We start from the raw sequence: 15213 nt of genomic DNA on the forward strand, positions 1-15213 counted from the left end.
TTCTGTGTTGAACATTTGCTGGTACAGAGCACTGTACACAGCCCCAAGTGTAGGCAAAGATAACGAGGTCAGGAGATCCTATTTATTCTGTGAAGGTGTGGGTCACTGCTGCATGGGAAAATGTATCATCCTATTTATTAAAGCTTTATTGTTTAAATGCAAAATCCTGTAGCTTAAACTGGCCTAGTTTTTTAGAAGACTGCTCTCTGCCTAGGGTCCGTTTCAGAGTTGCTTTAGATGAGGGGGTGGGAAATGAGCCAACCTGATACTTGCTCATCGTTATCTGTAGTATTCTAAATAGACAGAATATCCCTGAACTAGCTTGCAAAATGTAGTGATTTGTCTGCATAGTATCATCAAATCTTAAACTAATAAGTCAGCAAATTCTGTCTAGCAGGAACAGCTTCGGCATTTTTCCCCCCAAGTTTTGTGGTGAAACACTAGTGCAATGAAAGAAATTTCCTGAACTTAAAGATTTTTTTTATTGACTGCCAGGTGTAATAGTGTATGGTTACCAACATGGTATTCAGGTTACTACTCCAAAATGCACATGAAATTTAATTTGGTTGGCATGTTTTAAGGAGCAGGCTCTGGCAAGCCTAGTGGAGAAGGGAGATGGATTTTGGAGCTGTGTCCTCCGGACCCCACAGCTCGCCAGAGTACTCTAAGATGACCAAACATTCCACGCTGCACTTTTACTAAGGGGCGGCGCCGGCTGTCCATCTGATTAAATACAACTTACGGGAAGTAGCCATGTGTGGCTTGCTTAGACTCGAATGGCTGAAAAAATAATAATAATGTACCTGCCTTTTCAAGCATACCAAGTTTCTCTTTAGGTATTTTTAATCAAGGGGAGGCGGAAATAATAAAATAAAATAAAAAAAGCCCATGTATACCTGACCTTGGTTGGACTCTATGTACATACTAGATCTGGTTTTGTGGAGCAGATACCTCTGTTTATGTCGAGGTACTCCGAACCAAATTCTAAAATTCTCCACTAATATTGTTTTTAAACGAGAATAATCGAAATCATTTGCCGTGCCTGCTAGAAACTGAAAAAGAGCCCTCGTTGCGAAAAAAAAGGAGGTGTAAGGCCGCCGCAGTGCCGTGGTGCCCCCTGCTCAACATGGCGGGTCTGAACTCTGACGTAAATGCCTTATCTGCGGATCCGAGCACTAACGTGTCCACTCGTGCGTCTCGTTACGTCACATCAACCCCAGCTCTTCTGTCCTCCTAACCAACCAGGCTTTGCGTGTCCCTGGTAACGGTAACCAGGGTTACTGTGTTTGCCACACGGAAGCCTGCGCGAGCGAGTTTGCTGCTGCCTAATTGAGAACAGGTCGACACTGATCTGTTCATCTTTTGTCCTTTACGGTTTGCACCTTTTGTCGTGCCGTAATTAGATTTATTCTCGCATGTACCTCCCAGCGGCTACTGAAAGTGTGATCATCTGTGATATGAACATAACTAACTTATTATTCCTTGTACAGTGTTAAAAGCTATACGTTCCATTGTGGGCTGTTTAGGTAATGGATTTTAAACGTGATTCTTGCGCTTACGTTCTTTGGTTTGAATTGAAACGGGTCTTTTTTAAATTATTATGCAAGTCTCCAATTTCTTTTTTCCATTTCTATTTGACTTAAACATATTTCACAGGTGTTTTTCTTCAGTCTAGTGCTCTTAAATGAGACACATTGCCTGGTAATTCTATAAGTTAGATGCACTGCTTGAAGTTTGTTCGGTTGTTTTGAAAACTTGATACACGTTTTTCTATTTTTTGTTGTTATTTATTCGGGCTCTTTCGTCTGCCATTCTGTTGCCGGGGGTTGGTTAAAACAAGGAGCAGATTCCAGGAACCTTCGAATTTACTACTTTTTTGGCATGGGTCCAGTTTATTGCAGCTGCTACTTGTTTGTATTTTGCAAGTTTAGAATTCTTAAAAAGGAGGGTTTTGTTTGCAGCAATATATCGTTTTGTGCTTGACCCTACGAGAATCTCGCATTTCATTTGTGAATAGCAGTTCTTCAGCCTTCTCGTTTTGTCCTACTGAACTTCCCATTTATTGAGTGGGTTATTTTTCCTCTCCTGCTTTGGGGTGGAAGCAAGGGGGTTTTAGGTCGAGCAGAAAATGAGGCACGAACATTGCAAGTTTGCATGCTCTAGAGCAAACTGGTGGTTCTTTGATGGATACATTACGGATTCCTTTGACCACATGATCCTCTGAGACTGCAAGGCAGACATTGGGGACTCCATTTCTGAGCCTGGTCACTGGTGAGTTGCTCCAATACGCACGTGAGATTAACAAACTACCACAAGGACTAAAAGCAAAAGAATGTGTGACACTTAATTAGGTTATGGTAGGAAATATTAGGTGGTTATGTGGCAGTGAAGACTTTTTTTACGCAAGAGTACCCAATGACAGAAACCTGTGAATTTTACGTAGGAACCTGGCCATTTTACAGCTGAAATCAGCCAGACACATTAATCATTGGCCTGCTGTAAACTCTTGTCTGTGGGCCACAGAAAAGGTTTCCGAATACTGGATCATCCATTTGAAAGGTACACAGAAGGCTTTCTCCGAAAAAGAATGAATGTAAGAGCCATTTCAGGGTGCAACACCGTGTGGTCGCTGGCATGTTGATTGCCCCAAACTTTCCATTACACACATTCCATCTTTGGTGGTTTTCTCCTTTGGGCCCTCTTTAAATCCTTATTTTGCGAAGTGTTCATTCATAAATTCCAAAATATGTTCACAGCACGCATGAGTTGAAAGTACTAGTTTAGTTAAAATAGAAGGTTATTGCTCTTACAGTAATGCAGTGATATTGTTAGGTCTAAAATTGTGTATTTGCTGTGTTGTTCGTGTAATGCTGACATGTAGACGTTATGGTAGCACACTGTACTGTGTTTTTTTGCGTAACGAGTGTCCTGTTCTATTTTAATGTTTCCTTGGCTCAAAGAGCAGATTATGTTCTTTATATTTTAATAAACAATGTGCTTCTTAAATACTTTGGGTGTTGTTATAATAAAAAATACGTTTTGTATAAGCATATTCAATTGGTGCCAAATCCCTCCGAGTTAACTTTGACCCAGAGAATTTTGTAACGTATAGAGCGAGACTCTAGCGTACACTGCAGCACCAACTCAAACAATAAAAACAGTTCACAATCGTTAAGATACAATACGCTATGTGTTCTTAACATACAAAATACAATACAGTATGTTCGGGGTATCGTGCCGGGCTCTGGGAAAGGATGAAAAGACAGACCTCCTATCAGGGTATCATGACGGGCTCTGGGTAAGGATGAAAAGACAGACCTCCTATGGATGAAGTGCATGCAATATCTGATAGAGATATCTAGCCGCAGATTTCTATCCTTTAAACTTCCAGGCGTTTGGCTGGATCGAGAAGATTTATCTTAGCAGTACCCATGCGTGCCGGTAGGTGGCGTCGGTCGACTCCGTGTGAGGTTGTTGGCATCGTGTTATTCGTCGTGACGTCTGTGTCCTCGATATAACCGACACTCCAGCGCACTGACATCACTTCTTTCCTTTCCGCGCCAGCCAGTGCTGATCCGTTGAAGAGAGCTCATTTTTTGACGGACTTTTTTTTTGTTGAAATTTCTGTCAACTTCATTGGTGTGTTAGGAGTCATGCTGAGCAAGAAGACTTCGGGGTTCAAGCTGTGCAGCGCCCGTCACTGCGCCATGTCTGTCACGGACCACCATTTGGTTTGTTTATGGTGCCTGGAGCACAGGGCCAGACTAGGAACCAAAACCAGCCCTGGCAAACTGCTCGTCCAGCCAGGCGGTGCGGCCAAGCTCTTTGCTCAGGCTGGGTTCGGCCGATTTTCCAGCCCCGATAACAAAAACAGCCACCCAGGGGTCCAAAACCGGCCCCCACCCTGGCAGCTCACCGGGGAAACGCCTGGTGCCTGCTACGGCCAGGCTGGCCCTGCTAGAGCACGACCAAGACTCCAAGTCGTGCTCAGACTGCCGGACCATGGCACTGAAGACTGAGGGAGCGGTCCCTAAAGCTTCTCACGGCCCGGCGTCCTGCACCTCGGCGGTGCTTCAATCCTGGTCTCAGTCGAAGACCAGGAAGGTCTGAGCACCACTCCAGTGAGTCGAAGTTCTCTTCTTCGAAGTCTGGTAAGAGGCACCACAAGAAACACTAGAAGTCTAGCGTGCTTCCTCTTCGTCCCGCCCGGCTCACGACGGAGCAGAGGAGCCTTTGCGTTTGAGGCCCCGCTTCGCAGAGTGGTGCCTTGGTTGGCTCTACGCTCCCCCCCCTTTCGTGGCCAGGAGTGACCCCCGCCCAGCTGAAAGTTTTATGACACCATGTGCATCATATTTGGGCGGCCTGACCCAGCCCGCTTGTCTTTGGGCCTTGCAGGTTCGGGAGAAGGAGGGGCCACAGTGGTTCCCATGCCCGCGGCTCCGGCCCTGGTGCCACAGATGCCAAGTGGACCCATTCCCAGGTCCGGACCGACGGCGGGCGCACCTCCTCAGCGACCTTCCCCAGCGGTGTGTTCGGTGCAGAGGTCCTCAACATCTCCAGCGCCCACAGGCGGCGCCTCCCTGAATCACATTCCCAATGACAGAGTGAGTCAGGCGTCCTCCAGCGGAGCGGTACAGCTCCATGCCGTTTACCCTGTCTTATTCTGAAAGTTTAGGGTTTGAAGAAGAGGATTGGGAGGGAGAGCAGTATCCCTTAGAAATCCAGCATCACCAGGATATGAACTAGTATGAGGAATTGGGTGTTGCCAGTGGTTTGGACACCTCCCCAGATACTGGCAAGCTTTCCCCTCCTACCCTGGCTATGGAGGAGGGAGCATCTACTGCCATGGTGGTGTGTAGGGCTGCAGAGGTCCTTTACCTGCAGCTCCCTACAGTGGCAGCCAAGATTGACATCTTGACAGAGGTCCTGCCGCCTGGGGTCTTGAACTCAGAACCCCTACTGCCCTTTAATGAGGCCTTAATAGACGCCCTCCTGGGTACTTGGTTCAAACCCAGCTCAGGGGCTCCTGTGAATGACGATTGCCCGCTGCCAATGCCCAACACCAGGTGACCCACTTTTCCTCGCCACCCATCCCACATCTTGGTGGTCCAGGCTTCTACTTCACGTGGCACGTTCCCTTCTGTACCCCTGGACAGAGAATCCAAGAAACTGGAGCTCTTTGGGAAGAAAATATTTTCTTCTGCCAGTCTGGCTTTGTGGTCGGTGAACACCGTGTGCCTTTTGGGCCGTTACTCCCTTTTGATATGGGATACAGTCGCGCAGGTGCTGCCCAGAGTCGGACCGGGCTCTACTTTCCCAGGCCATCTCCAACGAGAGAGATGCAGCTATGTTCACCATCAGATGTGGGTTGGACACAACAGACTCGCTAGGTAGAACGATTTCCACGACGGTGGCCGTTCGTTGCCACGCCTGGTTGAGGTCGTCTGTTTTTTCAGGAAACGTCCAGGCCAATCACATGGACATGCCCTTTGATGGCTCCCATCTCTTCGGAGACAAGGCGGATACTTCCCTTGAGCGCTTCAAAGACTTTTGGGCCATGGCCAAGTCTTGTGGTCTCACTGCTACCCCTAAGGCTTCATCCGCATTTCGCTCCTTTCATGGCTACGGAAGGGGCTACCAGCCATGCCAACCCTATTCCGGCCAGAGGACCCCATATGCTTCAATAAACTCTGCAGGGTCGTGGACACAGCTCCCCCTGACCTCTGGGTCTGGAAACCAGAAGTCAGGCCAAGCTACATACCCCTCCTCCACAGCAAAACCTTCCTCCTCCAATCCGACAGGATCACGCTCAGCTGGTTGGTGACAGAGTACGCCATCACCTCCACCACGGGCGCGACATTACATCGGACAGGTAGTTGTTGCAAATAGTCTGTAGGGGCTACTCCCTCCCCTTCGAGACTGCTCCTCCATCTATGCCCCCAGTGCATGATCAGCTGACGGAGGATCACCTTGCTTACCTACATGAGGGAGTCAAGACTCTCTTGGCCAAGGGAGCTATAGAGATTGTTCCCGGGCCAGAACTCGGCAGTGGTGCTATTCCTGCTACTTCCTGGTCCCAAAGAAGGACGGAGGTCTTTGTCCTATCCTAGACCTCAGAGTTGTCAACTACTTCCTCAAAAAGGAGAAATCCAAGATGCTCACCCTGGCTCAGGTCCGGTCTGCCTTGAACCATGGAGACGGGATGGTAGCACTGGACTTGCAAGACGCCTATTTTTATATCCCCATCCTGCCTGCCCATCATCACTACCTGCGGGTTACGGTGGGCCACAATCACTTTTAATTTGCTGTGCTCCATTTCTGCCTCACCAGTGCCCCACTGTTGTTCACAAAAGTGATGGCAGTGGTCGCAGCCCATCTGCGGAGATCAGGGGGTTCCTGCCTTCCCCTATCAAACTGACTGGTTGTTGAAGGCGGGCTTGCCCCAGGCAGTCTTATCCCACCTCCGGACTACGGTGAATCTCCTGCACCACCTGGGGTTCACTATCAACATGCTGAAGTCACACCTGACTCCCTTCCAGACGCTCCCTTTCATTAGAGCAATTCTGGACACAGTGCAGTTTCGTGTCTATCTTCCCAAGCGAAGAGTCCAGGATATTCAGGCTATAATACTTATGTTTCAGCCTCTATCCTGGATCTTGGTGAGTACGACTGAGGCTGTTGGGCCTCCTGGCCTCCTGCATGTGACCCATGCACGGTGGTGCATGTGGTCTCTGCAGTGGGTTTGTGTATATTTGGGTTGCACACCTGTTTGTGATAGTTCATTGATTCTGTTTTGTCCTCTTGACCTTAATGTCGCGTGCACACAGGAAACGTGCTCAGCCCACATTGCACGTGTAAAACTGAACAACATTGTATTGGGACTACTTTAGCCCCAAAACCGATGGCACTGCTTTCTTCGAAAGTGCTATTACAGCATAAATTTATCCAATTGCTTGCTTTTTATTTCCATTTTAACTCCTTTATTCTCCATAGATCATCCACTGTCCCTTTTAAAGATATTCAGCTCCGCCAGCAAGGAACGCTATTTCCTAGGTTTCTAATGTTCAAGCTGGGCCCTCCGAACCTCTTAGCAAGAACACGACAAATGCCAATTTCATCAAAGCAGTTTATTTATATCCAATGCATTTCGGGCCCATGATGGCCCTTCGTCAGGGATAACTGAAATTAACAAATACACATGTATTAAAATTCAATCATTGTATATATACAATCATGTTTATGCATGCCATAGCGCTGCATATTTCTGTCTTATTTATAAAACGATGTCCGAATCTATACTTTGCAAAAACAATGATTTCATGAACAAAGGTACACTCAATTTTCCAACTGCACGTTGTTCAGCGTAAATCCTGCACTCCATTTTTAATAAAGCTGTAATCTCCTTCGCTATGGCCCTCAGGTTCAACCCCTCCTTCACATTCTCAAATGCTCTACTTACTCGGCTAGCAATTCTTACTCTGCGCTACACATGTACGCTTTCGTTTCTTTAATCAGCTTTATCGTGCAGCATGTCAATCTTCATTATTCCAATGTTTAGCGGCCACTCTCATATTACAACATTTTCATCTCCCCCTCTGCATATTTATCGGTCTATCTTCCTTCACTTAACATTACTCCTTCTATTCACATTAGTTTTTTCGTCACGTACCTGCCAAACAAACTAACGTCCGCTTCCATTGTTGCTAGATAAAGTCTCCCTTTTACTTTCTCCCTTCGGGTTTTAAAAACAGGAACTCACGCCCCTCCTTTCCAGTTCCCTCCCGCTGTTCTTACAAGGATTATCACCTGAGGTATTTCCAGCCACCCGATCATGCATCACGCACTCCACTTCCCATAATCCTACACTACAGCTAATGGTAGCAGTCAGTTCTTCATGCATAAATATAAATTAAACCATTGCCAGTATGCGATTTTCAAGTCGGAAATTATTGTCAACATGTTAAATATTCCTGAGTTCATTTCAGTCTTCTTCTGACACTTGCAAATAAACATTTTCTCTGAAATAAGATGTTCCGCCGTGCCTTTGGAGAGCGAAATCAATTCCTCCCATTCCTTGTATTCCTTAAGTTTTTGCTGGTGCAAACCCAATTCGGGCTGATTGTGAAACAAGATATGTGTATATTTGGGTACGTGACGAAAAAACTAATGTGAATAGAAGGAGTAATGTTAAGTGAAGGAAGATAGACCGATAAATATGCAGAGGGGGAGATGAAAATGTTGTAATATGAGAGTGGCCGCTAAACATTGGAATAATGAAGATTGACATGCTGCACGATAAAGCTGATTAAAGAAACGAAAGCGTACATGTGTAGCGCAGAGTAAGAATTGCTAGCCGAGTAAGTAGAGCATTTGAGAATGTGAAGGAGGGGTTGAACCTGAGGGCCATAGCGAAGGAGATTACAGCTTTATTAAAAATGGAGTGCAGGATTTACGCTGAACAACGTGCAGTTGGAAAATTGAGTGTACCTTTGTTCATGAAATCATTGTTTTTGCAAAGTATAGATTCGGACATCGTTTTATAAATAAGACAGAAATATGCAGCGCTATGGCATGCATAAACATGATTGTATATATACAATGATTGAATTTTAATACATGTGTATTTGTTAATTTCAGTTATCCCTGACGAAGGGCCATCATGGGCCCGAAATGCATTGGATATAAATAAACTGCTTTGATGAAATTGGCATTTGTCGTGTTCTTGCTAAGAGGTTCGGAGGGCCCAGCTTGAACATTAGAAACCTAGGAAATAGCGTTCCTTGCTGGCGGAGCTGAATATCTTTAAAAGGGACAGTGGATGATCTATGGAGAATAAAGGAGTTAAAATGGAAATAAAAAGCAAGCAATTGGATAAATTTATGCTGTAATAGCACTTTCGAAGAAAGCAGTGCCATCGGTTTTGGGGCTAAAGTAGTCCCAATACAATGTTGTTCAGTTTTACACGTGCAATGTGGGCTGAGCACGTTTCCTGTGTGCACGCGACATTAAGGTCAAGAGGACAAAACAGAATCAATGAACTATCACAAACAGGTGTGCAACCCAAATATACACATATCTTGTTTCACAATCAGCCCGAATTGGGTTTGCACCAGCAAAAACTTAAGGAATACAAGAAATGGGAGGAATTGATTTCGCTCTCCAAAGGCACGGCGGAACATCTTATTTCAGAGAAAATGTTTATTTGCAAGTGTCAGAAGAAGACTGAAATGAACTCAGGAATATTTAACATGTTGACAATAATTTCCGACTTGAAAATCGCATACTGGCAATGGTTTAATTTATATTTATGCATGAAGAACTGACTGCTACCATTAGCTGTAGTGTAGGATTATGGGAAGTGGAGTGCGTGATGCATGATCGGGTGGCTGGAAATACCTCAGGTGATAATCCTTGTAAGAACAGTGGGAGGGAACTGGAAAGGAGGGGCGTGAGTTCCTGTTTTTAAAACCCGAAGGGAGAAAGTAAAAGGGAGACTTTATCTAGCAACAATGGAAGCGGACGTTAGTTTGTTTGGCAGGTACGTGACGAAAAAACTAATGTGAATAGAAGGAGTAATGTTAAGTGAAGGAAGATAGACCGATAAATATGCAGAGGGGGAGATGAAAATGTTGTAATATGAGAGTGGCCGCTAAACATTGGAATAATGAAGATTGACATGCTGCACGATAAAGCTGATTAAAGAAACGAAAGCGTACATGTGTAGCGCAGAGTAAGAATTGCTAGCCGAGTAAGTAGAGCATTTGAGAATGTGAAGGAGGGGTTGAACCTGAGGGCCATAGCGAAGGAGATTACAGCTTTATTAAAAATGGAGTGCAGGATTTACGCTGAACAACGTGCAGTTGGAAAATTGAGTGTACCTTTGTTCATGAAATCATTGTTTTTGCAAAGTATAGATTCGGACATCGTTTTATAAATAAGACAGAAATATGCAGCGCTATGGCATGCATAAACATGATTGTATATATACAATGATTGAATTTTAATACATGTGTATTTGTTAATTTCAGTTATCCCTGACGAAGGGCCATCATGGGCCCGAAATGCATTGGATATAAATAAACTGCTTTGATGAAATTGGCATTTGTCGTGTTCTTGCTAAGAGGTTCGGAGGGCCCAGCTTGAACATTAGAAACCTAGGAAATAGCGTTCCTTGCTGGCGGAGCTGAATATCTTTAAAAGGGACAGTGGATGATCTATGGAGAATAAAGGAGTTAAAATGGAAATAAAAAGCAAGCAATTGGATAAATTTATGCTGTAATAGCACTTTCGAAGAAAGCAGTGCCATCGGTTTTGGGGCTAAAGTAGTCCCAATACAATGTTGTTCAGTTTTACACGTGCAATGTGGGCTGAGCACGTTTCCTGTGTGCACGCGACATTAAGGTCAAGAGGACAAAACAGAATCAATGAACTATCACAAACAGGTGTGCAACCCAAATATACACATATCTTGTTTCACAATCAGCCCGAATTGGGTTTGCACCAGCAAAAACTTAAGGAATACAAGAAATGGGAGGAATTGATTTCGCTCTCCAAAGGCACGGCGGAACATCTTATTTCAGAGAAAATGTTTATTTGCAAGTGTCAGAAGAAGACTGAAATGAACTCAGGAATATTTAACATGTTGACAATAATTTCCGACTTGAAAATCGCATACTGGCAATGGTTTAATTTATATTTATGCATGAAGAACTGACTGCTACCATTAGCTGTAGTGTAGGATTATGGGAAGTGGAGTGCGTGATGCATGATCGGGTGGCTGGAAATACCTCAGGTGATAATCCTTGTAAGAACAGTGGGAGGGAACTGGAAAGGAGGGGCGTGAGTTCCTGTTTTTAAAACCCGAAGGGAGAAAGTAAAAGGGAGACTTTATCTAGCAACAATGGAAGCGGACGTTAGTTTGTTTGGCAGGTACGTGACGAAAAAACTAATGTGAATAGAAGGAGTAATGTTAAGTGAAGGAAGATAGACCGATAAATATGCAGAGGGGGAGATGAAAATGTTGTAATATGAGAGTGGCCGCTAAACATTGGAATAATGAAGATTGACATGCTGCACGATAAAGCTGATTAAAGAAACGAAAGCGTACATGTGTAGCGCAGAGTAAGAATTGCTAGCCGAGTAAGTAGAGCATTTGAGAATGTGAAGGAGGGGTTGAACCTGAGGGCCATAGCGAAGGAGATTACAGCTTTATTAAAAATGGAGTGCAGGATTTACGCTGAACAACGTGCAGTTGGAAAATTGAGTGTACCTTTGTTCATGAAATCATTGTTTTTGCAAAGTATAGATTCGGACATCGTTTTATAAATAAGACAGAAATATGCAGCGCTATGGCATGCATAAACATGATTGTATATATACAATGATTGAATTTTAATACATGTGTATTTGTTAATTTCAGTTATCCCTGACGAAGGGCCATCATGGGCCCGAAATGCATTGGATATAAATAAACTGCTTTGATGAAATTGGCATTTGTCGTGTTCTTGCTAAGAGGTTCGGAGGGCCCAGCTTGAACATTAGAAACCTAGGAAATAGCGTTCCTTGCTGGCGGAGCTGAATATCTTTAAAAGGGACAGTGGATGATCTATGGAGAATAAAGGAGTTAAAATGGAAATAAAAAGCAAGCAATTGGATAAATTTATGCTGTAATAGCACTTTCGAAGAAAGCAGTGCCATCGGTTTTGGGGCTAAAGTAGTCCCAATACAATGTTGTTCAGTTTTACACGTGCAATGTGGGCTGAGCACGTTTCCTGTGTGCACGCGACATTAAGGTCAAGAGGACAAAACAGAATCAATGAACTATCACAAACAGGTGTGCAACCCAAATATACACATATCTTGTTTCACAATCAGCCCGAATTGGGTTTGCACCAGCAAAAACTTAAGGAATACAAGAAATGGGAGGAATTGATTTCGCTCTCCAAAGGCACGGCGGAACATCTTATTTCAGAGAAAATGTTTATTTGCAAGTGTCAGAAGAAGACTGAAATGAACTCAGGAATATTTAACATGTTGACAATAATTTCCGACTTGAAAATCGCATACTGGCAATGGTTTAATTTATATTTATGCATGAAGAACTGACTGCTACCATTAGCTGTAGTGTAGGATTATGGGAAGTGGAGTGCGTGATGCATGATCGGGTGGCTGGAAATACCTCAGGTGATAATCCTTGTAAGAACAGTGGGAGGGAACTGGAAAGGAGGGGCGTGAGTTCCTGTTTTTAAAACCCGAAGGGAGAAAGTAAAAGGGAGACTTTATCTAGCAACAATGGAAGCGGACGTTAGTTTGTTTGGCAGGTACGTGACGAAAAAACTAATGTGAATAGAAGGAGTAATGTTAAGTGAAGGAAGATAGACCGATAAATATGCAGAGGGGGAGATGAAAATGTTGTAATATGAGAGTGGCCGCTAAACATTGGAATAATGAAGATTGACATGCTGCACGATAAAGCTGATTAAAGAAACGAAAGCGTACATGTGTAGCGCAGAGTAAGAATTGCTAGCCGAGTAAGTAGAGCATTTGAGAATGTGAAGGAGGGGTTGAACCTGAGGGCCATAGCGAAGGAGATTACAGCTTTATTAAAAATGGAGTGCAGGATTTACGCTGAACAACGTGCAGTTGGAAAATTGAGTGTACCTTTGTTCATGAAATCATTGTTTTTGCAAAGTATAGATTCGGACATCGTTTTATAAATAAGACAGAAATATGCAGCGCTATGGCATGCATAAACATGATTGTATATATACAATGATTGAATTTTAATACATGTGTATTTGTTAATTTCAGTTATCCCTGACGAAGGGCCATCATGGGCCCGAAATGCATTGGATATAAATAAACTGCTTTGATGAAATTGGCATTTGTCGTGTTCTTGCTAAGAGGTTCGGAGGGCCCAGCTTGAACATTAGAAACCTAGGAAATAGCGTTCCTTGCTGGCGGAGCTGAATATCTTTAAAAGGGACAGTGGATGATCTATGGAGAATAAAGGAGTTAAAATGGAAATAAAAAGCAAGCAATTGGATAAATTTATGCTGTAATAGCACTTTCGAAGAAAGCAGTGCCATCGGTTTTGGGGCTAAAGTAGTCCCAATACAATGTTGTTCAGTTTTACACGTGCAATGTGGGCTGAGCACGTTTCCTGTGTGCACGCGACATTAAGGTCAAGAGGACAAAACAGAATCAATGAACTATCACAAACAGGTGTGCAACCCAAATATACACATATCTTGTTTCACAATCAGCCCGAATTGGGTTTGCACCAGCAAAAACTTAAGGAATACAAGAAATGGGAGGAATTGATTTCGCTCTCCAAAGGCACGGCGGAACATCTTATTTCAGAGAAAATGTTTATTTGCAAGTGTCAGAAGAAGACTGAAATGAACTCAGGAATATTTAACATGTTGACAATAATTTCCGACTTGAAAATCGCATACTGGCAATGGTTTAATTTATATTTATGCATGAAGAACTGACTGCTACCATTAGCTGTAGTGTAGGATTATGGGAAGTGGAGTGCGTGATGCATGATCGGGTGGCTGGAAATACCTCAGGTGATAATCCTTGTAAGAACAGTGGGAGGGAACTGGAAAGGAGGGGCGTGAGTTCCTGTTTTTAAAACCCGAAGGGAGAAAGTAAAAGGGAGACTTTATCTAGCAACAATGGAAGCGGACGTTAGTTTGTTTGGCAGGTACGTGACGAAAAAACTAATGTGAATAGAAGGAGTAATGTTAAGTGAAGGAAGATAGACCGATAAATATGCAGAGGGGGAGATGAAAATGTTGTAATATGAGAGTGGCCGCTAAACATTGGAATAATGAAGATTGACATGCTGCACGATAAAGCTGATTAAAGAAACGAAAGCGTACATGTGTAGCGCAGAGTAAGAATTGCTAGCCGAGTAAGTAGAGCATTTGAGAATGTGAAGGAGGGGTTGAACCTGAGGGCCATAGCGAAGGAGATTACAGCTTTATTAAAAATGGAGTGCAGGATTTACGCTGAACAACGTGCAGTTGGAAAATTGAGTGTACCTTTGTTCATGAAATCATTGTTTTTGCAAAGTATAGATTCGGACATCGTTTTATAAATAAGACAGAAATATGCAGCGCTATGGCATGCATAAACATGATTGTATATATACAATGATTGAATTTTAATACATGTGTATTTGTTAATTTCAGTTATCCCTGACGAAGGGCCATCATGGGCCCGAAATGCATTGGATATAAATAAACTGCTTTGATGAAATTGGCATTTGTCGTGTTCTTGCTAAGAGGTTCGGAGGGCCCAGCTTGAACATTAGAAACCTAGGAAATAGCGTTCCTTGCTGGCGGAGCTGAATATCTTTAAAAGGGACAGTGGATGATCTATGGAGAATAAAGGAGTTAAAATGGAAATAAAAAGCAAGCAATTGGATAAATTTATGCTGTAATAGCACTTTCGAAGAAAGCAGTGCCATCGGTTTTGGGGCTAAAGTAGTCCCAATACAATGTTGTCTCTGCAGTGGGACCTGAAGTTCCAATGGGCACAGCATGGAGGAAATCTCACTGACCTGGTTCAGATCTCGGAGGGCACTTAAAATGACCTGCAGTGGTGGCTGATGAACCTTGATTGGTTCCAGGGCAGACCTTTCCCTTCCCCACCCAGATCTTACAGTAGTGACAGATGCGTCCCTTTTGGGATGGGGTGGCCATCGGGGGAGGTGAGGGTCAGAGGACCCTGGTCACCAGCGGAAGCTAAGCTCCATATCAATCAGTTGGAGCTTTGGGTGATCCAACTGGCACTAAAAGCCTTTTTGCCGTCGATAAATGGAAGGCTCATTCAGGTATTCACGTACAATGGTGTGGTACTACAATAATCAGGGCGGAGTAGGGTTGTGGACTCTGTCAAGAGGCCCTGCGCCTCTGGACTTGGCTGGAACAACAGGGCATTCCCCTGGTGGTTCAACACCTGACCCATTCTCTGAACGCCAGGGTGGATGAGCTCAGCTGAAGGTGCCTCGTGGGTCACAAATGGCGACTCAATCCGGAGGTGGCACAAGGTCTCTTTCAGCAGTGGGGAGTGCCTTGGTTAGATCTGTCCGCCTCTGAAGAGAATGCAAAATGTTAGCAGTTTTGTGCGTTGGAGCTTCCAAGACGGCACTAGCTCAGCGATGCTTTTCATCGCAAGTAAAGCTTAGGCCTCCTATATGCC

Source organism: Lissotriton helveticus, chromosome 3_1 (genome assembly GCF_964261635.1).
Source record: "Lissotriton helveticus chromosome 3_1, aLisHel1.1, whole genome shotgun sequence".
Taxonomy (NCBI): Eukaryota; Metazoa; Chordata; class Amphibia; order Caudata; family Salamandridae; genus Lissotriton; species Lissotriton helveticus.